At 34.9% G+C, this 25,672-nt stretch overlaps 1 pseudogene; it reads left to right on the forward strand.

Moving 5' to 3' along the window:
- LOC149578570 (uncharacterized) overlaps positions 1-14,594 on the forward strand; it is a 129,263-nt pseudogene extending 114,669 nt beyond the window's left edge.
- Positions 14,595-25,672: the final 11,078 nt, after the last annotated feature.

The following is a 25,672-nucleotide window of genomic DNA, read 5'->3' on the forward strand; positions in this document are numbered from 1 at the left end:
TTTATTGTTCAGCCATTGCTTGAGGACAAGAAATATTTGGGAGTGGAGGACTTGTCATGTCCCCTTTTCAAATAATTAAAAATAATAATCTTTGCTAAGGCAGGCAGGCTCAAAAAGGCGAAGTTTCAGCAAAAGGGGATAATCTTTGGAAGTGAATGGACTAATAAATGAAAATTATTATTAAAATATGTTTTATTAACCCCTCTTGGACGTGAGTTAGGGTTATGCCCTCTGTTAAAGAGTTTGGAGGCATTTTGAGCTCATTCAGAACTTGATTTTTGCTCATTTCTTTGTTATTCTTCAGAGGCTGCCAAACCTATGGAGAAGGAGACCCAAGAACAGGAGTTTGCAGGTTTCCAAGGAGACCCAAGAATGGGAGTTTTTAGGTTTCTAGGAAGGATAAGTATGGGATTTTGAAGCCATTCCATGTGCATGCTCATGCAGAGTTTGCCTTTGTGCTGAACAGTGCAGATTTGTGAGTTTTCGGGTGTATTTTTTGTAATAGTTTGTTATTTTCGGTTGAGTATTTCATATAAGTTTGGGTTGCTTCTGTATATCAGACTTTTAAATGTTAAAATAGAGCTGAAAATATGTATTTGGATATGATTATACTTCTGTGATAGATTATTAAGTTTTTGTGGTGATTCCGGGCTATTTTGTGCTATTTTTGGGAGCTCGATGAGCATTGTTTTTGTCCTCCGTTTGGGAGCTATTGTGTGCATGTTATACAGATTTGGAAATTTAATTTTATAGGCTGTTATTCTGCTCAAATTTCTGTAAAAATTTCCAGTTTCAAATTTATTAATAATAGGTGAAGCTGTGAAGCTTTTGGCACTATTTTCAGCATACCCGATTTGGGGTTTCTTGAGAAATTTGGTGGATCTTTGTGATATTAGTTGTTTGATTTTGAAAATATAATTAGAGGTGTGAAATATCATATAAAATCAGTAAAGGGACATTTCACCCTTCCATGTAACTATAGGACATTTTCCATCCTTTTCTCTCTCAGTTTACATAAACTTCCACCAAGTAAGAGTTGAACCTCTTAATCTAGACTTGGCCACCATAAAATTTTGTGCCTCAGAGATACCATCACATTTAAAATGGTTCTCAATGTTTTCAATCTAATACACAATTGAATCTAGATCCATTTCTCTACTAAATAGTGGTACTCCTAAAGCTTTGCCACTTAATGCTTTTAATGCCTTTAATAATGGCTCCTCATGAAGAATAGGGTTAGGTGTTGGTTCTTATTCTTCCAACTATAGTTCCTTGTCTCTTGCTTCTTTTTCTTTCTTTAGGTCAATTTTCTCTTTGACCCTATCAATTTTCTCTTGGAATTCACCTAAGAGTTGCTCCATTTGAGCTAGCCTTTCCCTTAGTGACTTGATATCTTCTTCTCGTTCTTCAATCTTCTTGGCTAACTCAATGTTAGTCAGCATGGTTGTGTCTTCTATTTATCCACTTGGTGTATTTTCTCCCACTGATTTAGTAGGCTACAACATCAACCATAAGCACAATCAATTAAAGCTCTGATACCAATATGGTGTATGTGTTCCAAGGGGTGCTTGCACTACTTCTTAAGAGACCTAGCTTGTCTCTTCTAGGTACCTAGTCCTCCTATGTCCTTTATTAGCTTATATAATTAACTAATACCAATCCAAACTCCTCTCCAAGATTTTTATCCTTAGTTCTTACCCTTAGAAGACTAACACCCTAGTTTTATTATTCTTCTCCACACTCACTTAGAAATCTCTAAGTGCAACTTGCTCATAAAATCCATTCTTCATTTTAGGGTCATCCATCAACATGAGAAAACTCTATTTTCTTGCATTTGTGTCCATTTAGAAGGATCTTTAATCCTTCTTCCTATCTATATCAAGATTTGGTCTCTAGAAAGCCTAATTAGGCCTAGTCCCAATTAGCCCTTGAAAAATGACTTATTCCTCTTTCTTGAAAAAACTCTCCAAGAAACCTAGAAAATGAATTCTAGATTCAGGCACCCTTTTGCATTTCATAAAGGATTCTATAGGTCTTAGACTCCTAGGTTATTCGTATAGTTGATTCCTATTATCTAGGTCTAATAGGGTTAGAAGCCCTATTTCCTAGGACAAGACTATAAACTTTTTTGAAAACTCTCTCAAATGGATTGGTATAACCTCAATCATCATAACATGTCAAGATATGACTATTCCCTTCTTGGAACTATACTTTTCAACCCTACAAGAAATCTTCTTTTCTCTTATCCTAAACCACTAACCGAGCTTTGTCTAGTCGCCTAGGGCTTAACATTAAAAATAGTTCCCAAAACCTCCATGACTCCTAATACTACACATATGTACAATAATGACTCCCTTACAATTTTCATTTGTCCTTAGGTGTTTCCCATGGCTATATTTCATGGGGGAGCCATATCTATACATACTGGTTAGCATAAACCCAATAAATTGCTCATAACTTAAAAAAATTATTTAACCCTTAATACCTACTCAAATCTACTTGCCTATCAAATAAAAAACTCTCAAAACTATATAAATAATACTATTCAATCACCAAATTGAGCCTTTCAATCCATTTGAAAGAACTAATATCACAAAAACTTGAGAAGTTGTAACACTATTTTAGAGTTCTATTCCACATACAAAATTAACACACTGACCTCTTTTTAGAAAGGTTCAAGTCTTGGATAATATATGATGCCATATCCATCATTTTAGGGCCTATTTATTGAGCATCATCTCCTAGACTTTAGGGAATATGAGGATAACAATATTGCATGCAACTTTTGCAATTATTGCAAGTGTTGTCATGACAACATTTGTCAACTTCTTGTTAAGCTATGATCCTATTTTTGAGGACTTCTATCCTCATGAGATTCTAAGGAACTAACTCTCTTAATGACCATAAGGCATCATAATAATAACCACTAACAAGATTTATGTGCCTAAGATACATTAAAGACAACGAACAATAGCTACTTAGTAACCTTAGTCCTAGTGACTAATTCACTTATCCAATATTGAAAATGATCTTATAAGGTCTACAAGAAAACTAAACTATGCTCTTGACTTGGCTAGAGTTAAGTACAAGCCAAAAATCTTTCAAACAATGGAGATAGCCAAGGTGTACTCTTGTACCATTATGCTTGTGCTTTCCCTTCATTAGAATGTTTCTTATGTACACATTGTTTGGTGAGGATGTTTATTATCATGGATTGGAGTAGTATTATATTATGTGAGGTTTGTTGGACCTGTTTATGCTTATTGTCTCTCTTGAGTATTTGTTCCCTAAATTTTGTGGTTCTGGTACTCCTTGACATGTAAGTTCTAACTAATTTCATCTCCTAAGTTGGCTTTTCAATTCTAGTTATTAGCATAAACAACCTTAGGACAAATAAACTAGATGATACTACTAAAGTATGTTAAAAATAGGTAATACTAATAGGGGGGGTGGGCTGAATTAGTATTTTCAATCTTTTTACCCATAACTAAATTTTATTAATTACTTTTTTACATGCATAAGAGAGAGAACCAATAGTGCTAAACAAAATAAACAACCATACAAGAAGAGAATTCATAACACCATATTTTGTTAACTAGGAAAACTCTAGCCAAGGGAAAACCCCGATGGGGATGGAACCCACAAGATGATTCACTATATAAAGAATTTGGTTAAGTATATTGACCCTATTAGGAGTTTATGAAGAATGTATAGTGTCTCAAGTCCTTGTTAGGAGATTAGGCCTTGTTAGAAGCCTCAATCCTATTAGGAGTTGGTAGAACATATACAAATATGTGCAAGAAGAGCCCATTGCCATAACATGCAACTATACAAAGAAGTTCTTCAAGGGAGTAGATAGACATACAAAATTGGATCACTTGATGTACTTCACAAATCTTTTGAATGTCAGTAATTGTGCATAACTAGATTACTTGCTATACTTCACAATTCTTCTGATTGCCAGATCTTCACACAAAGGGTAACTATGCATATATCAAATTGCATCATATCTCACATCACATATCATTACTTTTCATGACATTTATTCATTCATATTACACTCTAACTTTGTAAATGAAGTTCTTTACTTATACCAAACATATTGGTAAATTCTTCCTTAGTCGGCTCACATATCATTCTTAGAGTCAGCTCATCAAGAATTAATAATCAAAACAATTATTCAAGTCATTTAACACATTCTGTTGACATGCTCTATTCTATACTGTATCATCACTACATCACTATTTCCTTCATAACTTGAACTTGGTTGATCGTATGGATATGCACACTGGTGTGCATCATCAGTATGATGTCATACATCTTTGGTTAAAGGTGAGAGAGAATATTCCAAGGGAATATTTTTCTATCATCAAATATTGTCATGTTGCTGTAACACTCTCTAATACTTAGACAATTTTTCTTCATGAATAATCATGACTAATCTACAAAATAAATATGTTTCCATAAATGACAATCATATGACTCACCTTATCTGATTGATTGGTCATATTGACAACAATCTCCCCCTTTGGCATTGATGGCAACATTTTTGGAAAATTGGATAAGTCCCAAACATGTTGTCATACTAATCAAAATAAATAACCATAACATAGAAAAAAGAAACATTGGGTTCATGTTTTGAGAGGATTACATTCCTTATAACTTCGATTACCAATTTTTCTTGAAGAAAAAATTACTACTATAATTCAAAATATAACTATCAATTACACTTTTCTTTATTTCTCCCCCTTTGACATCAATGGCAAAGGTGCCAATAAAAAGAAAAGAGAAGGAAATGTCAAAAACTAGTAGTTGCATCAAAACTTGGAGAAATAATCATTGAAATCATTCCTCAAATATACAAGGTGTTTCTTCCAACTATCTTTCATTGCATCAAATACACTGATTAACACACATAAGGCATATGTGGCTAACTCTACTATGTTCAAATCTGTAGCCATGAATTTGTCATATGAGGAATTTGCTACCAAGCTTTCCTCCAACTAATTTTCTAGCAATGTTATCTGTGGTGATAAGCGATCTCTCAAAAGAGTGAATCTTTTTAGAACTTTCTCCTTTTTTGCTTGTAAATCCCTAATGTTGTTATGAAGTGCTTTCATTATATTCTCAATGGTATCTAACTTCTAATTCTATTTCAAAAAGTTTTCAATAAGTGTCTGAAGCTCAGTTACCTTTTCTTTGATTTGGTCATCAAAACTTTGAAGATGGATGTATGCCATGTTGCACATAGCATAAGCCCATTTCCCTTCTTCTATACTCTATCTTAATTCCTTAATTCATACATTCAAAGTTTCTATATCATTCCTTATATTTGTACACATGGTGTTAAGGAGTTTACCATCATTCTCTATTTGAACTTGAATTGTAGCCACATTGGTAAGTGTTATGAGCTCATCATCCAAAGTTTTACACAGAATTGCTACATGTTGTTGAATATATGTAGGTGTGTCAACAAGGCTTACTATCTTTTCTATTCTTTCTAGAACTGAAGTCAAAGCCTTTTCAATGGACTTTATTGATTTCTTCTTCTCAAGAAATTTACTCAAAGAAGATATGAGTTTTTGTGCTTCATCATCTTCATCTGATTGAACTACTAGTGTTGTGACCACTACTACTTGAGTAGGTGGTGTAGAGGGTGTTGCTATTGTAGTTGCTAAGGGCACACTTGAAGTAGCTACTTCAATGCTATATTTAACTTTCTTGACAAAAGGTAAATCTTCTTGCTTTGGCTCCTAATCTTCTTCTTCATTAAATGAGCTGCTATAATCCACAATATTGCCAACAATGTTGGAACCAAAATCCTTAAATGGGTCCTCAATTCTATCAACTATCACATTGGTGTTATCCACTTGCATAGATTCACTACCAATGGTGATATGTGGTGAATTACTAAAATTGGTGTTCTAGTGGGTTGCTCAAAACTATGAGGTGGACTACCTATAGTAGGACTTGCTTCTTCTATCTATGTACACTATATGTCCCCCATCTAGGACATTTAGAATCAACTTCTGAGTGTAGGATTACTTGTGCATATCCTTCAATTAATTCCTCACTCATCTCATAACTCATAGGTTCAATAAACTTAACTCAAGGAACTACAACCTCCATACAAGTGAAATCTATTTCAACCATGAAGCATAGTTCATCCTTATACTCTTCCATTACTATAGGAGGTATCCTATACATTTGCTTCATTTTAGCTTGGAAATATTTCATTATACTATCAATATCCCTATCTCTAACTATTTCAGGTCCGGCTCTGTATGCACGAGGGATTGTTTGCATTGCACACTCACTTCCATCCCAATTCATGATACCGGCAAAATTTTTAGTTGCATAGAAGAATATGTGAGTCAGTAGGAATTCAAACTAATAAAGACTACACTCCTAGACTTCTTAATTTTTGATGTATTATCCAACAACTATATTCAGATAACGTCGCATAGATTAACATCTTCACCTTTTACTGCCAAGTAAGCCACATGAAGAAATCCCATAAGTACTAAATCTATCCTAGATCCATGATTGAATTTGTATCCCAAAATTTTGCAAATCAATCTTACTCCATCATCCTGAATGGTATTGACCTTCATGTTTCTACCATCAAAACATGTGTTGAGATTTGTCTCAACTATCTTGTGTAAATTCTTAATGTTTGCTATATTGCATCCTTCATTGTTTAAACCTATGACCTTATGAATTAGGTCATTATCAATACATATGATAGAATCTTCTATTCATAGAAGATTATCATGTAGTCTACTTATAATTATCCTTGTCCTTTCATGATTGTTGAAGTTCATGTAGAACATATGCTTAACTAGGTTAAGTTGTTCTAGGTATCCATGTTCTAGTTTTAGTGAAAAATAATTTATGTGCATTTTCTCCAATTCCTTATGAATTTTTGTATCACCTATGCTTCCAATTTTGCAATGAATATAACCTCTTATATCCATAACATGAAGAACATTTTTGAAACTTGCAAAAATGCTCCAATAGGTTCATCAAGCAAAGAAAAGAATGGGTTTTTCTTGAAACTATATCTAGATCTATTGCTGACATTAGAAACTTCTTATCTTGCCATTTTTGAAAAATTATGCTCATCAAATTTAGAAAATACCTTAACTTCATGTATTATGGTTTCTAGCAAGTTTGCATATTTACAAACCTCTTTAACTCTTCAAATCTTACTTCAATCTCGCACTTAGATTTTGCACAAACAAATGATGTTTGCAAATTAAATCACATCCTTTAAATCTTTTGCAATCTATACTTTGCATTAAATGCTTATCCGCCACTTGTTCTATATACTATCTATGTATAATAGAGAGTTTATTCTTCTTATATATCCTTATCCTAATCATATTAAGCAATGCATACTTAGCTACAAACTTTTCTCAATGTCTAATACATACTGTTAACTATGCAACCTATGATATTCTTTCTATTATTAGTTATCAATAAATGATGCTCTATTTCACTAAGAATGCTTTATTTTGGTAGGAGGAGTCACAAACAATAAGTGATTTTACTATTTTGTTAGATATATTAGGATGAGATTTTTCTTGAACTATGTGAAAGATTCCATTTTCTCTTACTTTTACAAATATTTACTTAAATTCTTTTGTCAGCTCTTTCATTTCTTCCTTTAGACTGTCATCATTTCTTCTATTGTTCCTTCTATAATTTTTATTCCTATTTAGGTTTCTCCTATCCATTATGTAGAATTTTGCCGTGTGTCCAAAGTTATTACATAACTAACATATAGGTACATTTCTTCTTTGTTCATTCTACTAGTCACCAGGTTCTCTACAATTTCTTCCAACATGTCCAAGTTTTTTGCATCTATAACAAATAATTTTTCTTCTTTCTCCACTCTCATTACTATGAGATCTTCTTCTATTGCCTGCATAGTTAGTGTTCCTAGACATTCTACTATTTGTATTATCACTATGAATTTTAGGTTTCTTACAATGTACTGCATAATTTCCATATCCATGATAATTATGACAATAAAACTTTGAAATAGGTTCAAAAGACTTACCTTTGCAATTGTCTTTAGTATGTTCAAGTTCATCACACCAGGCATGAGATTACTTTCTTCTATTATCCTTATCTTGATCAAATTCTTTAGATTTCTCATAGTGAGTAACATTTTATTTTTCTTTAGATGTATCATTTGTTTTTCTTATGCTTAGATCCCTTTTGACTTTAGGGGTATCAGGTTCTTTTATCTCAATATATTTCTAAGTGGATTGTCCAAGGAAGAATCCTAGTCCATTCTTGTCATAACTGGGCCTCTGTAACGATATTTGTTCTTTAATCTTTTCACTACTGGTATATAATTTCTCAAATTACTATTTGGTATGCACCAACTCACCTTTCAAAATAGCATTGTATTTTTTTAATTCTACAAAATCTAACTTGATAGATTCCAATTCAAATGTTACCTTGCTTAATTGAGATCTTAGATCTACATTTTTAGCTTTTATATCTAAGTCGTTCTTTCCTCCATTTTTCTTAAGATGTCACTTGAGTTGAATTATCTTTAGTTCATGTTTTAGGATCTCATTTTCTTTCTTTAGATCTTCAATATCATCATCACTAGTTTCCTTACAAGGTCCCTTTTTCTTTAGATCATCTATCTTGTCCTTTAGTTCACCAATGTAATCTTTTGCATCTTTATATCTATCTTTAATGCCATCTCTTTCATTAGTAAGGAGATCAATATGTTCAAGAGCTTCTTGAAGATTTTTCTTCAAGTGTTCCATATCCATAGGGATCTTATTCAAGCTATTAAGCCTCTTTTAAATAAGTAGGATTTGATACCAATTATTAGAAATAGATAATACTAAGAGGGGGGAGGGGGTGAATCAGTATTTTTAATTTTTTTGCCCACAACTAAATTTTATTAATTACTTTTCCACATGCATAAGAGAGAGAACCAATAGTGCTAAAAAAAATAAACAACCATACAAGAAGAGAACTCATAACAGCATATTTTTTTAACTAGAGAAACCCTGGCCAAGGGAAAACCCTAGTGGGGATGAAACCCATAAGATGATTCACTATTTAAAGAATCCTATTAAGGATATTGACCTTGTTAAGAGTCTATGAAGAATATATAGTGTCTTAAGTCCCTGTTAGGAGAATAGGCCTTGTTAGAAGCCTCAACCCTATTAGGAGTTTCTTCAACTCTGTTAGGAGTTGCTTCAACTCTTTTAGGAGTTTCTTCAATCCTTTTAGGAGTTGGTAGAACATATAAAAATTTGTGCAAGAAGAGCCCACTGCCCTAACATGAAACTATACAAATAAGTTCTTCAAGAGAGTAGATATACATAAAAAACTAGATCATTTGTTGTACTTTCAAAATATTCTAAATGTCAGTAGCTACGAATAACTAGATTACTTTCTATACTTTGCAATTCTTTTGATTGTTAGATCTTCATAGAAAGGGTAACTGTGCATATATCAAATTGCATCATATCTCACATCACATATCATTACTTTGCATGACATTCATTCATTCATATTACACTCTCACAAATGAAGTTCTTTACTTATACCAAACATATTGGTAAATTCTACCTTAGCTGGCTCACATATCATTCTTAGAGTTAGCTCATCAAGAATTAATAATCAAAACAATTATTCAAGTTGTTTAACATATTCTATTGACATGCTCTATTCTGCACTGTATCATCACTGTATCACTATTTCCTTCATAACTTGAACTTGGTTGATCATACAAACATGTGCAGTGGTGTGCATCATCAGTATGATGTCATGCATCTCTAATTAATTGCTCAAGATAATATTACAAGGAAATAGTATGCTATCATCAAATCTTTTCCTTAACGAATAATCATGACTAATCTACAAAATAAATATGTTGCCATAAATGGCAACCATATAGCTTACCTTATCTGATTGATTGGTCATATTGCCAATAAAGTATCATCCCATATTACTGAGAAATGTTGTTTGGCTATTTGGGACCAGAAAATGGGCTAATATCTAACATACCATGAGCAAATCACAAACTCAATAAGCATACATTGATACCCTCTAGTTTACCATGAAATCCAAACAAACAAAAGGAAGAACATAGAATTAAAACTCCTTTATTCACTTGAAGCTCCCATATCCTTCTTTCTTCTCCATGTGATGTAGCTCCAATTTTCTATAGTGCACACAATTAGGAGGCAAAAGCTTATGAAAATAATAGTGCTATGAGAATACTAGAAGATGCGATTTAAGCTTGAGAGAGAAAAAGACAAAGAATTATAATCTAGGGGATTCAAGGACTTGAAGGACTCAAGGACTCAAGGACCAAAAATGAGAGGAAGAATGCTCATTTTATAATCAACATGAAAGATGAGAGTATTGGACTTGTCACCTTGGATATGAAACTTGGCAAGAGATTCCTTTGATAATCGATGACACATATGACACAAGATGCCAAATACAGAATTGTATGACACTTAGAAGTCAAATATGACTAAAAATGGAAGAGGATCTATGATTCATCATGTGACATCTTAAACCCATGTAAAGCCAAGAATCTATGACAATGGAAGCCAAATATAGATATGCATAAGGAAATAGGAATATATGAATTTTGACATATTTTACCAAAGTGTAAATGGAGAATCCATGATGTGTATGCCCATGTGTCACAATGATGTCAACATTATGTGAAACACTCAAATTAAAAATCCATTATTCCACACAAATAGAAATTAGTAAAAATGGAATTAATGGTGGAAAATATGACTTAGGAAATTAAGAATTTCCATGGTTTGTGAGTGATGAATCAATTGATTAATAAAATTGATTAATTTAGGATGTTAGTTAGGAAGAATAATTAGTGAAATGACATAGGATTAAATTATGAGTGGTTTTAATCCTATAAAGAAAATTAGTAGATGATTGGCCAATTTAATTAAATAAGTGTGATAGTATCCTTTGACGAAATGTGACAATAAGGCAAATTGACTGGGATGATAAAAGGTAGACCAAAGCCATGGTAAAATTGATAGATTGATGAAAAATGATAACATACCAAGGATACATGACATGAACTAAGGACATGTAACATTTAACTGACATTGTAAATGCTACAAGATCGAGATTGGTTGATAGGGTTGATCATAATAACATCAAAATACATTATTAATGTTATTAAATAGTTAATAATGCTATGATCCAATACTAAGAGACTCAACAATAGAAAATATTAAATGATGTGAATGATAGTTTGACCTAACACTAAGAGCCATGACAATACTAAGGCCAAATTGGTAAGATTTGATAAACTGATAGGTTTCAAAGGAATTGAAAGCCACAACAATGCCTAGGATTAGATAGATAATGATTGATTTGGGATGTTTGACATGTTTTGGGTCAATTATGGTTGATTTTAGTTGATTCTAGGTAGATTTGGGGTGATTTTAGGTTGATTTGATATAATTTTGAGTTGACTTGAAATGGTGCTGAAATGATTCACAATTGATGTGAAAGAGGATACGAATGATAACAAAAATTGTTGAGATATGATCAAGTTGGCCAAAACATCAGAGTTAGTGGAATGAGAAAATGAGATGAGTTAGTATTAAAATGTGATGAAAGTGTAGACGCGAACTTTTTTTGAGTGTCTACATTTTGCCCCTCTTTGATACAATGTGATTTAGAGTGTTGTGTCAAAGAATGTTGATGAAAAGTCATAAAAGAATGCCCCAATAATGGTGGTATATATTGGTTTCCCCTCAAGATATTGACTATTATAGGCATATGATAGGTTAATTTCATTGACAATGAGAAGACAAAACCATAACAACTAATGGATCACAAATCAAAGCTAAAATGTGAAAGTTATGGGCTCTGGATTACAAAAATGCATTGTGACCAACATAGAATGGGCATCTAGCACATCCATTTAGGAAGAAAAAAAATATGAAAGGGCTTGGAGAGGGTTTTGAAAGTCATTTTCATCCTCACATTTGGTAGAAAAGAGCTCTAGAGTAAGCATGATGGACCAGTTATTGAGAGAGCAACATCGTGGTGAACGAGTGTGTACCTACCAATGAGAGGTAGATGTAGGACCTTTGGTGAGTACATCAAGGCTTTATTTGTTCTTTTTACACTTTTCTATGCTTTGATATGCTTTTCCATGCTTTTTAGGCACTTAAGAGGCAGTCGAGGGTCAAATGGGGTCAAATGGGGGTCCTGGGGGCAATTTAGGGCATCAAAATGCCCCAACTACACCAAAAATGCATCCAACTACACATTGGGAACACTTAGCATGTCCAAGTGTGCACTAAGTGCACTTGGTATGACCAAGTGCACCATGGGCATAGTTGGGGGTCCTGATTATGCCCTAGGATGCTCTGGGGCTCCAAACAATGTTCAGATGAGTCCGAATTGACTTGAAACTTGGGGTACACTAGAAATACCCTAGGATGATGTTAGAAAAGGGTTAAGAATCAATAAAAGGAGGTCAAAGTTGTCAAAATTCATCAAAATTAGGGCAGATATAGGTCAAACTCAGGTGAATGCTGACAGAGAGTGATGCAAAGGGGCCAAAAGGGTGCAAACAGACTTAGAATGACCCAAAAATTGGACCACATATTTAAAACCCTAGGGAGAGTTGAAAACATAGGTCAAATTAGGCTAAAATGGTCAGAAAAAAGTTAAACCTAGTCAAACCTAGCTTAGATGGAGAGAAATGCTGACAGATGTATAGGCAAAGGGTCAAAATAATGCAAATGAGCTCGAAATAACCTAAAACTTGGTCAACTCAATCATGCTTAGAAAAAGTGAAAATTAGTCAAACTAGGTCAAACTTGGGTCAAAAGTAGGTTAAACTAGATACAAAGCCTTAGAAAGTTGAGATAGGCTACATGGTTATGTAGGAGGATTTGCCCCTATTACAAATGAGGGGACATAGGCAATAGAGCCTTATGTTATGTCATCAAATGATAGCTGATGAGCAAGGGATCTTGGTTAGTCTTGGTGTATATCATAATACATTTATGCTAGAGGTGAGAGGGAATAGAGCCCTACTGACAGCATTGATAGAGAGATGGCACTCAGAGACTAGTTCATTCCATTTGCCAATAGGAGAGGCTATTATGACCCTGGAAGATCTATGGAGCATCTTTAGGGTTCTACTTCATGGGGAGTTAGCTATGTATGACCTAGCTATTGAGTAGTCAACATTACATTGGTTATTCAATTGTGGAGTTGCAGAGCTATGTATCCAATATTATGAGATTGGATGGGACCTATTGGTGGCATACCATGAGTGGTTGATAGCTGCGATCTACTAAGTGATCAATAGACTATTGATACCTAATAGGCATGAACATGGATTCCCTATCAGATGGGGCTGGGTACTAGAGAGGATGGTCATGGATGGGACTATGTTTTCTTGGGGCCCATGCATGTTAGGGATGTTTTACTACTATCTACATTAGGTAGCATATAGAGGTGGGCTGATATTTAGTACTAGGGGTTGACAGTTGCAGATCTGGGCATACGAGCACATTGCAATATTCAAACCACTCATAGAGAGGAAACTAGTGGAGGACATGCCATATTCATATAGTTATAGAGGCATAATGGCATGAGGACCACCAGGGTACACACAATACTTCTAGAATTAGATAGATATCATGACATAGTTTATTTGGAGGCCCTATAAAGATTGCCTTAGGTGGGACAATGATGAGATCCACCTACCATACTATTGATAGGAGTGCTATCTCATAGGGCACACAATGATTGACCACTTGGTGATAGAGATGTACCTCCTAGAGTAGGTACACAGATAGTTTGGCAAGACATAGGATGTCTCGATAGGTCTAGCATTATTTGCATGGTCCAAAGTAGAGGTTTAAGAGTGGGAAACACCTACTAGGATATAGTTGGCTTATGCATAGCTAGAGAAGTTATAGTTGAGGGTATGGGGAGTAGTAGTAGATATAATGGATGCAGGTGTGATGGCAACATATGATAGATTGTTTTCACAACATTGTTTAAGGCCCTTGATAGATCCAATAGTGCCAATACCATGGGTGAGGTCATAGGTAGAGCAAGATGAGGAGGATGATGAGGAGAAGGATGGGGGAGAGGATGAGGTGGGAGGAGATGAGGATGACGACAAGGAGAGGAGAGATGGGGATGATGATGGGGATGAGGGAGATGAGGATGATGATGGGGAGGAAGGAGATAAGGATAATGATGGGGAGGAGAGAGATGAGGATGATGATGGGGAGAATAGAGAGGATACGAAGGTGAGGGACAACAATGTGGGGGATGATGATGAGGATGCTAAGGGAGAGGATGAGGGGGATGATGATGAGGAGAGTGGGGATAATGGGAGTGGGGATGGTGATGGAGGTGGTGATGGGGGAGAGGATAGGGATGACTATTGGGAGGGTGGGGGTGATGGTCATGAGGGAGGTGATGAGGATGACATAGGTGTGGATGCAGCTATGATGGATGTCAATGGGGATCTAGTGGAGTACACCAGGAGGACACTAATACAAGAACAGGTTGGGCCTAGCTAGTTAGAGTTTACAGAGTGATTAGAGGTCTCTAAGTCAGTTAGACTGGGTTGTAGCAAAGAGGGATGTAGTGATAGGAGAGAGGGATGAAGTGATAATAGAGAGATCAAGCTATGGTGGAGAGGGATCAGATTATGGCAAGGAGTGATGTTGCAGTGCGCAGGGCAAAGAGGGTAGTGCAGGAGTCCTAGGAGTTACATTAGCAACATCAAAGATTCAAACTTCTAAGAGATGACTACGATGATGAAAAAGGCACATATGGAGACATAGTACAAGAGGGATCAGTATGAGAGGGTAGTATCACCAAGGTAGAGAGTAGAGAGATTTCATGCATTGAGATCTTACTCACATTGGACATAAAGGACATAGAGTAGTGTAGGGGTGATAGGACCAATGAGGCCAACACAAAGAGCAGAGGGATCATCCTAGAGATCAGATAGAGGCCACAAGACTAGGGTTAATATAGGATGACACTAACATACACATGTATAGAGGGGCTTCTCTATTTTTCTTTTGTTTTCTATTATGCTCTTCCATGGTTTACGCCTACGAGTATTTAGTATTGATGTAAAACCATGGTCATGTACTCTAATACTTTTGTGAGACATTTATGAGATGTACTGATGTTATGATGACTATATGGGATGGATTATGCATATGTTTTATATGTTTTATATGGATGCATTTATGCTTTTCTATGTGGACTTTTATATGATAACATCATGCATTGCTTTATCACATGTTATGCATAGGGAATGGCATCTTTATTTTTGCCACACATTTTTCTTGTGAATGAATGCCTAATGAAATGTAAATGATATGGGTTGAATGAAAATGAAATGTGAAATAATATAAATTCCATGTTTTATGCATATATGTATTGTTTTGGGTCTTTTTAGATTTTTGACAAATGTAGGAATGTAGGATGACAATGCTTTTGGTTTACTAGAGTACAAGACCAAGGCGACAGATGAAGGAGACATAGAATATAGGTGAGATGAGACAAGGAATAGTTACTATGAGGTGAAAACTTTTTCTTTTTTAAAGTGCACTATATGTTATTTGAGCTTTATTTTGATATGGAAAATAGAATGCAATGCCTCATGGCATAAAGGGTTAGACCGCTAATGCAAACCTTTTGTGTAAACAAGCACAATGCAGACTCAAAATAACCTTATCCTTCCTGAGGCATATATGCATGCCCCATAATTTTAAAGGTGCATTTTAATAGAAAAAAATAAAAGATGACCATGAACCATCCCAACCACTCTCATAGATTAGTTTATATCATTGAGTATTTTATATCATTGAGTGACTTAGGAACATGATCGAAGAAAAACAAAGAAAAAATAAATCACTCATTAAACAACATGAGCCAACAACTATTCTTGTCCATTACTAATTTATTTTTAGTGTTTTAATTCTTTAGATAGTGTTTGATAGGTTGATCATGTGATGGTTTTATTTGTGGATTCGGTTGATAGGTTCATACTGACATGTTGGATTGATTGTTGGTTCACATTGCTCAAATAGTGTGATTGTCATTGAAGTGCAGTGCTTTGAGTTTTAGTCTATGAAAGTGAAAGTGTTTATGCAAAAGGGATGATTATGTACAAGGTTTATTACAATTTTTTTATTGGTTTTATGATTTTTAGGATTTTGGAGGATATTTGATGTTTTTGTGTTACTAGTTTCTTTAGGACATTTTATCATTTTTAGTGTTTATTTTAGGACATTTTATTATTTTTAGTGATTTTTTAGGAAATTTTATGATTTTTGGTGATTTGTTCAAGATGTTTTATGATTTTTAGAAATTTTCTCAAGACCATATTTGAATTTTTAGGAAATTTTTCAAGATCATATTTGAATTTTTAGGATTCTTTTAGGATTGTAAAAGCATATACAAGTGTTAGCTCCAATCCGTTATGCAATAAGTCCTATGGATAAAAGATTCTTAGAGCTATGCCCCCAGTTCAAGTTCAAACTCATGCACCATGTAGGTAATATACCCCAAGACAAGATGTAGACTATGTACAAAGGCCAAAGATAAAGTATGTATAGATAGGTGATGCTTGGGTAAGATAACAATGGACATTAACTAGTTTGTAGGCCACAATTGAGGACTAGGGATGTCTTGCAATATGAAGGATATGATCAGGGAATGAAAAAAGGGGGGAAAACTAGATGGAATCCTGATAGATGGAGGAGCAACAATTGATTATATATGGTGCCTGTTTGCTAGATTTTCACCATAGTACTTGCCCAAAGCACCTATTTACTAGGTTTTTACTTGTGGATGAAATCTTTCTCTTGACTCAAATTTTCATGCCAAGATGACTATTTGCCAGGTTTTCATCAAGGCATCCATTTGTTCATGACTTTTCACTTTTTTTGCTTTTCTTTTTCATGACTTTTTGCTATTTTTTGATATTTTTTAAGGAATTTTAGACATAATCAAGAATGTTTCTGATAACTATTGAGAAGAAATACATTATTGGTGTTGCTAGCTGATAATCTCTAGACCCACAACTAACCATAACTATGACAGGAGTTGTTCTAAGTCTATAGCTAAGATCAAACCACTAGAAATACCTTGAGATATACCACTACGTACTATATGTAAGATAGTGTGTGCCTCTCGTGAATCAAGACATCTAAGGATAAATGGGTCCAAGGATTCTTTATATGGGATGCCATTGATGATGATGTGAGCGAAGGCTCATTAGATAGAGGTTTGATTTTGGGTGTTGGACAAGTTAGGTAGCTAGATTTTGTGATAAGCATCCGAATATAAGGAAGGATTGGGAAGATTGAGACCAACAACTTCCCACATGAATGATGATTGAGAGAGCTCAAAAAGAGCTTGTGGCATGTTGAACACTAGAACACTTATATTCATGGCATCAACTTGTTTACCTTGTTTCCTTGGGAGCTACTTAGCTTTTGATTTTCTATGGTCTAATGGTGTCTTTTAGTTTTCACTGAGAGACCTACTTTTATCATTTTTTCTCTTTTTTCTTTGCAACTAGAAGGTGGAGTTGGCTCCCCAAAATATGCCAATGTCTTCACTTTAGGAGAAATTGATTTTTTATGATCACACCAATTTTAATGCCATTATAGATTTCAATGTCTGTTGTGAGAGCATCATCATTTTGAATCAATAAAAAATTGGTGGTCCACATTGGTCCCAATCCAACAATTCAAGATAACTTTAGGGGATGCCATCATTAGTATTGAATGGGCTTTGGGTGAAGGTAGATATATAGGTATTTAATTTAGTGGTATAATTGGAGTCACGTTTAGAAGCTGGAGGACTATTAGTTTTAGGTTGGATATCCTCAGATGCCTTTTCATCATTCAAAACATCCATAGTCTTACATGTAGGTACTGTAGTAATAGGAGGACCTATTCATAATGGTTTAAATACAAGCCCCAAACTCGGAGGTCATCCTTTTGTAGTGATAGGTTCAATTATTCCTTGTTTCTAACATCCAAGACTGCTATAGCCATCATAGCCTTGTTTCTACATGATAGTAAACTCAAGTCAATACTTGCTAGGAGATATCAAAGTGGGTTTTGTTCTACTTTTTCTTTCTCAATACATACAGATGTATTCTCATTAATAGAAGTGGTATTTTGTGTATTGATCTTAGAGTGTTGGTCTTGCAATAGTTGTGATTTATTGTAAGATTGGAAAGAAAGTGGTGACTCCCTAATGTGGGATACTTGAGACATAAATTATTCTCCACACCCTTTGTCTTCAATATCTATATTTTTCTTGGCCTTACTGAGGAGTATATCAACATCCACATATTTGGAGGAATCTATGGGTTGTGCTTCATTGTTTGTTAGGACTTGGTATGTAGTAGAATCTCTTAGATTTGCACAAAATTAGAAAGGATATGGATCACCAGGGATGGTTACCTCCATGTTTTCATAGGAAAACTTCAAATGTTGATGATATGTAGATGACACTACTTTCATAACATGGATCCAAGGGCATCCTAGTATCATGTTGCAATTCATTTAGATATCTAGGACCTAGAACAATTGATTCTCAATAGCTAGATCAACTCTGATGGGTAATATGATGATGCCCTTGGAGAAGTGTTCACCATTATCATAGGTTTTTATTGTGATTCTTCGATACGGATCCACATCATCCTACTTTGAGATGAAGGGGTTCATTATGGTTAGGTCTATCCTTAGGAATATCTTGAGGGGAAAAAGTGATATATTGTGATGCAGATAGGTTCCCAACCATGGCTTGGAACTAGGCAACATCAATGTTATATAGGACTATTGACTCTTTAAGGGCTTGATCAAAGATCTTCTAATGTTGGGGGGATACACACAATATGTTCAAGATGGATATTTTTGCAGTAGTCTTTTCAAGCTATTCAATAGGGCTACAATTAGATGAAGTAGGAGCATTAGGTCTACTAAGGGGTGTAGGTCTAGTAGAGGCAATAGTTCTAGATGGAGCTCTAGGTAGGGTGATCTTGGTATGACATGTAGTGACATCGCAACAAGGGTCTTCAACTTTTAAGGTGAATGTAGATATGCAAGAATCAGACTCATTGAAATAGTTGATGGTGTAGTCATATCTAATGCATGTGTAATTCACATTAGTTTGTGACTTTGAGTTTAAACTAGAGGCCTTCTCTTTGTCATTATTACCCAAAGGATCTTTGAAAATATTGTGATTAGAGTTGGATGCTAGTAGTGATGGATCAACTATGATCACACCATCATCAATGAGGTCTTGAATTGCATGCTTTAGCTTAAAACATGATGAGGTCTTATGTCCTTTGGTGTGGTAGTAATCACAAATTTTTTTGTCATCCCACCAAAAAGCTTTAGTTAGTGGTTCATTTTTGATTGGGGGTAACTACATGAAGTTGTTATTGAGTAATTGTTGAAGTGCAGTCTCAAGAGGTATCCCCAAGGTATGAATTTTCTACCTTTGGTTCTAGGATGTATTCAAGGTCCATCCTATGGGGAAGTCTCAGTTTTTTGTTGCAGAGGTGGTGTTTGATTAGGAGTTTGTGAATTTGTAGGGTTTACACCTTTCAAAGTTAGTGGAGGTTGTGTTGTGCCAATTGTATGTGCATCCACAAAGCCATCATTGGTCACATTCTTGTTTTTGGAGAAAATTTTTATGTTGTCATTAGATGAGTTGTTGTTTTTGTTTTCCTTGTTCATTTTGAGGATTCCCTTACAAATAAGAGCATCTTCAGTACTAGCCCCTTTTTTCATTAGTTTGGAAATGGTGCTTGGACTTTTGGTCTTGAGTTCATACATTAAGTCGAGGACTAGGTTTTCAATGCATAGGTTAACTTGTTGTTCTTTAGGAATGCTTAGTGAGAATTGATTGACTAAGCTTCTCCAACATAGCAAGAATGTGATAAATGGTTCTCCTATCTTCTATTTAGTTGAGCACAAATTAGAAAGTGTCACCTCATTTGTAATGTTGAAGGAAAAGTGGGAGATGAATTTGTCTGTTAGCTCTAACCAAGATTTGATAGTACTAGGAAGTTTGGAGTACCATTCAAGTGTGGGCCCACATAGAGAACAAGGGAACAATCTCATGAGGTAGGTGGGATCATCACTGAGTTTGGTATAAAAGGCACAAAATTCCCTGATGTGATAAATGGGGTTGCCTTTTCCTTGGTGTTTTTTGAATCTTGGAGCCTCAAAGTGTTTTGAGAATGGAGGCATATACAAACTTTTATCAAATGGATTAGGACATAAGTCTCTTCCTATATATGGAACCTATTTCTTCTAGATTCCTAATGTCTTGATTTGTTTAGAAAGTTGTTTGAATTGTTGCAATAGCTCTTCATTAGTGTTTTGCATAGTCTTCTCTTCATGTTTTTTGTGTCTATGAGTAGATTTTTTGCTATGGTGAGAACTATGTCTACTTAGTTATGAAATTTCTATATTGGAAGAGTTAGGTGATGTGTTGCTAGGTGGCAGAGGTATGTTGGTACCTCAAAGACAAAAGGGTCCTAGTTGTGGTACATGTTGGGATACTTGTTGTGGTATTTGTTGTGGTACTTTTTGTGGTAGTTGTTGTGCCATTTTCTATGGTTGTTGTTGAGATACCTCTATTGGTTGCATGTGATACCATGTATGTGACTATTGTTGTAGAGGTATCCATTGAGGTTGCTTAGGGACATGTTGTTATTGCAACAAGTGTTGTTAATAGGAAATTTATTTCTTAAGACATCTTTGGTATTCTAATTATTGTTTGAGTTGCTCTTGTTGTTTAAAAAACATGGCTTGTTGTTGTTGGAATTCCTATTGGTACATTGCATGTAGGTCAAGTGGATTTACATTGGATTGTGTATTAGGGATGTTGGATGCTTGTACCACTTGAGGTTGTTGTTGTTGTGGTTGATGTTGTTGTTGATATGTTGAATGTGTGTTGAATGTGTTTAAACTTGGGTGTGGATTGGAAGTGTTAAGTCCTTGTACCATTGTAGGTTGATGTTGTTGTGGGAGTTGGTTATGTCCTTGAGAATTGATTATTATGTTTGGGTTGTTTTTTTGATACCTTTGTGTGCTAGATGTTTCTCCTTGGGGCATCATATTGATTTGACAATGAGACATGTTCCTTTTGGGAATCGGTGAGATGTAAATATGACTTTTCCTTTGTATATCAATAGGGGATTTTTTAATTGATGTTCCACATGGTGTACTCATGGGAGGCTCCATAACATTTAACATCATAACATTTGGTAAAGTTGGGAGCAAGGGTGCACTTTGTTGATATTCCTCCAAAGGAAGTATGTTTGGCATCCCTGGGGTACAAGTCCCTTTAGGAACATTTTGTTGTTGCATTATGTGATTAAGATCAAGCGTTAAAATCCTTTTGGGATATTTAGGAAGAGCCTTGTTTCCATTGATAGATGGAGGTTCATCAAACAATGGATTGATGTTGATGTGTTCAAACATGCTTTGGAGGATTTCAATGGTTGATTCTTGATGGGATTTTTAAAGGTGTCATCATTGTGTTTGAGAATTTCAAAGGTTGTTTACCCTTTTCTAAGTCTAAATTGATCATAGGTTGGATGTGTTCAATTGTGGGAACATCTTTATGTTTAGACTTAGGTCCCTCCAAGTTTGGGTCCAATTTGACAATTTCTTGGGTTGCCAAAAGTTTGAAGTTTTTGTGAAAAGTCTTGTCTTGGCAAGCCCTAGACATTTCTTTGTTACTGATGCTGTAATTAGTGTCAAAGTCATCATTTAGGTGTATAATAACTTGTTGCGTGTTTTATGTGTTAGGTTTTAAGGTACTCATGTTGGGTTTTCTAAATATGAAAGAGTGTGTTTGTTCATCCTCAGGTGTGGTTGGTACACTTCCACCTCTGGGTGGTATTGGTACAAATATAGTTTCAGAGTTAGGGCTCCATTGAACCATTCTATGTGTAGGATAATTTTTTTGATGGAAATCTCATGGTAGGTGTGTTGTTTAGGGTTTTTTGTGATATCTCTTGATGGTTGTGACCTTGTGGATACATGTTTAAGGGGTCCACAAGTAAGGATTGTGATGCTTCAATTTGGTCTTTGTCAAATGTTTTTTGGGTTTTCTTGCTCTTCTTTGGTCTTGGATGAGGTTTTGGTTGCATTTGTACCTCAAAAAACAAGGGTTGATAAAGTTCTTTGGGTCTCTGAGTTGATTGTGTCCTTGTAAGTGTTGGCATGGTACCTAAAGATGTAGATGTAATGGAGGAAAACCTAAACAGATTTTTTGCTTCCCAAGTGCACACCTAAACTACCAATTGTGCTTAGATAGTACCAAGTGCAACCTTGGTGCACTTAGGTCCCTAAAGGTAAGAAATTGGTAAGTGGAAGATGTACAGTTGGTAAACAAAGGTGTTAGGGTGACTAAAATGTAGAATGTGGATGATTTGAGTGATTTTGAGTGTTTTACAAGGTTTAGGGATGAAATGCAAGGTATGGAAGTGTAGATTAGGCTTCTAGAACCTATAATTAAATCCCTAATTACCAAGTGTCCCCTAAAACTACCAACTATGCACTGAAACTACCAACTATGCACCTAAAGTGTACAGTTGGTAAAATAGGGGTCCAATTGGTAAAATAGGTCAAAATTTGATAATTAGGATGTGGGTATGCAAGATATGAGTAGTTTTTGGATTTTTGGGTGTTTAATGATGTTATGAAACCTAAGGGGGTGCCAAATGAACTATGTTTTTTATATGTATGGTGCAAATTTCCTATGGAAACTATGCAAATGCAAATGTGAATGATGTTTTGGAATTTGATTAAAGGAGATGAAAATTCTATGGTATGCAAAATGACAATCAGGGTTAGACTATGGACTTAGAATGATGTTGGAAGTTGATGTATGCAAGGTGGACTATGTAAGGGATGATGTGCAAAGGTTGATAATGATGTTTGGGATATGAAAAATGAGGATAAGTGATCAAGGAGACAAGTTGGTTGATAGACAAGGTGATAGGGTTTGATATTGGAAATGATGTTAGGGTTTTGAACAATGAAAGATGAAGGTGGTATATCACTAGGGTAAGTCAAAATTTTTGGTATAAATAAGAATTATCTTATTAAACTTTACTTAAGTTTACTTAGGTTAATACATTATTTTATTATTTTTCATTATTTTATTATTTATTTGGTGATACACTTAAGAGTTTGCGTACTTTTATGAGTTGTCATGTTGACAACATAGAAGTAAGCAACTCCAATTCAGCACATGGTGTCTATAACACTAGAGTTTGCATAATTAACTAAGTTTTCATGTAGACAATGTAGTTATTTGTACTCCTAATTTAGCACATGGTGTCTACAACATTATTTTGCATGCTACACCTTTGTAGGCTTATTCTCTCATCATCAAACTTACTCTTGTGCTATATGGAGAATAACCTACACCTAGTGGACATGTGCTTGGTTGTATGAATTATCATGATGTTGATTCCTATGCATTCTAGAAGCATTCTAGAGGCCTTTATATACAAGCACTCCTAGTGTACTTTCACATTGAATTGAATACATATCAATATTTTGATCATACTCTTTTTGGTTTACTATTGTACTTGTGCTTGAGTTCTTTGATCTTGGGTGAATTTTTGCCTAAGGAAAATTCTTACATAGTATTAGAGCTTGGAGAATTTCTCTTCACATAGTTGTTCGAGACCATTTTGTTGCTTCAAAATATTGGCCCAAATCTAGAGCTAGATCATACCTTTCCATTTCATTCAAAATGTCGATTCGATGAAAATCAGCTATAAATTTTCCTACCCTAGGCCAAAGTCAATTTTGAGGCCATTTTTTTTGCAAATTGTCACCTGAAGGCTTGATTTGCAACACTAGTATGGTCATTTTCAAATCTCCATAATTAATTTTTTGGATCTGTATTGTCTCTACATTTTTGGAGTATTTTTTCAAAAAAAATTAGCCTAGTTGGCTATGCGGAATTTTTTTTTTTGCATAGGCACCAAGTAGTAATACCTAAACCCTACATAGAATAATCTATAGAATATTCCATTAGTGGTTTAACATCATTCGACAAGAAAATTGTACATTTCTAGCTTCCATTAATATTCTTGATAATTTTTTCCAATTTGGTAAGCTCACTTAACAATTCCAATACTGTCTGCATCTTATCCAACATCGAGTGGCTTTGTCTCAAACTACACTGGTGTTTCTTTTTATCTAGTGTAGAGGTCTCTCCCATGTTGCATGTGAGATTAAAACCCACTGCTAGAGACAACTCGTGCTGACCATTTTGCACATTTCCAATAACGAAAGGAGTTCTTGGCCCCTAAAAATGCCTTTTTGGTGCTCTGCTTAGTTTCGATGACCTAGGCTAGATCTATGACTTTTTGATTTCCATTCCAAGATTCTAGTGTCTATAGTGGCACCCTTCCTTTATCTACCACATCACATAGATCCAATCCACTCAGATCCCCTCCTATCGGTAGTTAGTCAAAGTTGACTTAGCAGCCATGATAGATAGAATCATCAACACTATCAAAGTTTGAGCCACGATAATAGATGCCATGCTACCCTATGGACATGCCATCCTCTAACCCAATGCATGACATGTTAGCTACAAACTCAACTAGTTTCATATGTCCATACATACCCTACCTCTGCTACATCATCATATAGTCATGCCACGTTAGTAGGGAGGCTATTTTTTTGCTTGCATCAACACTTCATAGGATTAAATTTGATGATTGTCTGACTATCATTCCTAGGAACTTTTCAACTACTATGATAGTCATTCGACTATCAAATTTATTTTTGTAATTTTCTACCCAGACCTCTCTCCAGATATAGTTTTGATTTGATAGTCCAAATTTGGGAGGCCATAACTTAGTCATGTGGACTCCAAATCAAGTGTGATTTTTTTAATTTTGGATAGAATTTCCTAAAAAATTTAGTGGTGGTGTTCTTTTTTGGTTTTAGTGCAAGGATTTTTCAAAAATTTCATTTTTTGGTGACTATACCTATTCAATCCTGCATTTTGCAACTTGAAATGCTCCATATAGGCTAATCTGGACACATTTTCAAGTTTTGTTTTTTTGAAAGTGCATTATTTTTTGTCTACTTTCCAGATCTACATTTAGATTATAGGGTTGTGTGGACAAAAATGTCACTTTTAGACTTAGGGCCTTTTCTACATTATAATGCTTTGATTACTTTTCAAAATTGTTGTACGTCTAAGCTACAATGCTTAGTGATCCAACAGACTCAAAATTTGTGGGATCCTATTGGCAGTTGTAGTGAGAGGTCACATCATCAGCATATTCCACATGTATATATTGCCACAATGATAAGTCCAGCATAGTAGGGTACACCTTGTTTTCCAGCTCCAGTAATAGGGGATGACTACATATTAGACATTTCAAGTTTGTTTATGAAGTCATACATAACAGACTTGGGGGACATTATCAATGATATACATCTTCTCTTTGATGAGATATATCCTTCTTCAGTTGTTGTGAGGGCTCACTCTGACCCTCATGTCAATTCTCTACATGATTGATCTTCACAGATTGATATGATTGTGGATACTTATGTATAGT

Source organism: Cupressus sempervirens, chromosome 1, assembly GCF_028749045.1.
Source record: "Cupressus sempervirens isolate cs-2001-9-10 chromosome 1, ASM2874904v1, whole genome shotgun sequence".
NCBI classification, from domain to species: domain Eukaryota; kingdom Viridiplantae; phylum Streptophyta; class Pinopsida; order Cupressales; family Cupressaceae; genus Cupressus; species Cupressus sempervirens.